We start from the raw sequence: 3,091 nt of genomic DNA on the forward strand, positions 1-3,091 counted from the left end.
CCGAAGGGGCGGGGCTCCAGAGGGAAGGGGGAGGGAGCGCGGTTGATTCTGCGGTTCCGGGCGATGCAGATAAAATCCAAGAGTAGCGCAGCGGGCGGGCGAAGGCACGAAAATAACGAGGGTGGGAGGGAGAAAGGGATTCTTCGTTTATCATCGCCGCACACTCTCGATTTTCTGACGCCAGATGTGGAGCTGGAATTGCCACAGTTGTGGGGCTGTCAGGGCCAGCCGCAGACCCCCAGGGCAGCTCCCGCGGGGGGTCCCTCCCTCCCGTTGGGGATGTCTCTGGTTGGCTGTGGGGGGCCGTGAGGGGGCTGGGAATGTTTTGGGGGGGGGCAGTTGGTGGGGTTGGGGCAGTTCAGAGGGGCAGTTAGTGGGGTTGGGATAGTTCAGGGGGCAGTTAGTGGGGTTGGGAATGTCTCAGGGGGCAGTTGGTGGGGTTGGGAATGTCTCAGGGGGCAGTTAGTGGGGTTGGGGTAGTTCAGGGGGCAGTTAGTGGGGTTGGGAATGTCTCAGGGGGCAGTTGGTGGGGTTGGGGTAGTTAAGGGGGCAGTTAGTGGGGTTGGGAATGTCTCAGGGGGCAGTTGGTGGGGTTGGGAATGTCTCAGGGGGCAGTTGGTGGGGTTGGGGTAGTTCAGGGGGCAGTTAGTGGGGTTGGGAATGTCTCAGGGGGCAGTTGGTGGGGTTGGGGTAGTTCAGGGGGCAGTTGGTGGGGTTGGGAATGTCTCAGGGGGCAGTTGGTGGGGTTGGGAATGTCTCAGGGGGCAGTTGGTGGGGTTGGGGTAGTTCAGGGGGCAGTTGGTGGGGTTGGGAATGTCTCAGGGGGCAGTTGGTGGGGTTGGGGTAGTTCAGGGGGCAGTTGGTGGGGTTGGGAATGTCTCAGGGGGCAGTTGGTGGGGTTGGGGTAGTTCAGGGGGCAGTTAGTGGGGTTGGGAATGTCTCAGGGGGCAGTTGGTGGGGTTGGGGTAGTTCAGGGGGCAGTTAGTGGGGTTGGGAATGTCTCAGGGGGCAGTTGGTGGGGTTGGGGTAGTTCAGAGGGACAGTTGGTGGGGTTGGGAATGTCTCGGGGTGGTTAGTGGGGTGTGAGGGGCAGCTGGCGGAGGCGAGAGCATGTCTGTGAGGGGCACTTTGTTCAGGGTGTTGGGCCCACTCGAAAGACCACAGCAGGATGATAATCAACATCTCCCTGACACTGCAAGGCAGCCACCTCTGGGGTCATGGCAGTTTATGGAGGCAGTGTGGTCCGGGCTGACCATGAGCAGCAAGGAACAGGTTTATTTCCAGCTGTACACCAGTGCTGTGTAACCAACCCGCAGCCCCGCGGGCTTTTGTCTACACAGGAAAGTTTTACCCCTTATCCCGGTGTTATCATACCGCTCTGGCACCACCTCCTCCTATGTGGACACTCTTATTCTGGTATAAATGGCCTTTTCAGTTTAACTTATGTCACTTGGGATAGGATTTAAGCTAAACCAAAGAAAGCCACACTTACATCAGGATAAGAGACAACTAGGCCATGGAGTTGGTGCCGGCATAGCCCCACGGTGTCGCCGCAGCCTGTCCAACAGAAGGGTTTTTTCTGTCACTGTAGGAACACCATGAAGTTACATCCATGGAAGCCCTCTTCCATCAATATAGCTGCGTCTACACTGGGGGTCATGACAGCATAGCTACATGGCTCAGGTGTCTGGTTTTTTCATGCCCCAGACCTAGGTAGCTATGCCGATACACATTTTGAGGATATATCTACACTAGAAATGCTACAGTAGCACAGCTGCAGGGCAGATGCCTACTACAGTGATGAAAGGGGTTCACCCCAGTTATTGGCACCCTGCCATAGGGTTTGAAGGGAGCCCAAATGGTCAACATCTTGGTTTTTGCAGCTCATCTGAAATACGGCTACTGCTGCAGCATAATTCCTTCCTCCCTTCAGCATGCTGGAGTCTGTACTGACTTGAGGGGAGAGCCACACCACTCCCTGCAGCGCCACACCCACAAGGGCAATACTGGGGTATCCCTGCAGACTTGGAAGAAAGAGCACCCCTTAGTGCGTCCTTAGTACCACTTACTGCAGTACCCTAGTACTGACCCGGGACACCTCTGCTTAGCCTATGATCTGTGGTAGGCTCATAATCCCGGCTAACAGAGAGAGTGAAGGCCCTTTCACTCCCAGAGATGATTGGTCCCAACTCCTTAGACAGGCCTAAGGTCCCCAGACTGCCAGTGCAACACCTTTCTTTCACCCCACAAAATCCTCCAATTTATTGTTTGAAAAAAGGAAACAAAAATAATCTCTAAATTCCCATTTCTCTCTCTCAAACCAACTCTCTGCATTATTAATGCTGCTGGAAACATGAGCTGATGATTCCTCCACACACTCCTGTGGCATAGGTGAGTATTGTAGATGGGGAAACTGAGTCACAGAGCAGCATATTGACTTGCTTGAGTCCACACAGCAAGGTAGTTGCCAGGGCTGGGGTTAGAACCCAGGAGTCCACAAGTGAAGCAACCACCCCGAATCATGCCCCTTGTTCAAATTAGCCCCTATACCTAAATCCCCATACCTTTGCGAAGGTGATGGGAAAACCACAGAATCGTTGGTTCTCTGGTCCCCAGTTTCTGGTCAGGTCCCCGATTTATGGAAGCCTTTTGGGTCTTGCTAAGAGAAATCCCCATGTTGCAGCTTGTTCCTCCACTTCTCTGCCCAACCGACTCAGAACTTGGTATGCTCAAAATTCTCTCTGTCTCTCTTAAAGGGGCCATCACTTTAAAAGACTGTAATCCATTCCTGGACTGTAGTTTTATCCAGTCTGGCTCTAGGAAAGATTGTGATACAATAGTGACAATGTGGCATATTGGTCAAAGTAGGGGACTGGGGCATAGGGCTCCTTGGTTCTCTTCCTAATCCTGTTAGTAACTCCTTGTGTGCCCGTGGTCAACTCACTGCACAGCCCTGTAAAATGCCGGGGTTAATAATGCTGGCCTACCTGAGAGGGAAGTTAATAATCATCATAATAACTAATGATTATAATAAATACACTGGTTTAATTCACACACGTAAGGTGCTTTGAAATCCTCAGATGAAAGGAGT

Source organism: Lepidochelys kempii, chromosome 20, assembly GCF_965140265.1.
Source record: "Lepidochelys kempii isolate rLepKem1 chromosome 20, rLepKem1.hap2, whole genome shotgun sequence".
Lineage (NCBI taxonomy): Eukaryota > Metazoa > Chordata > Testudines > Cheloniidae > Lepidochelys > Lepidochelys kempii.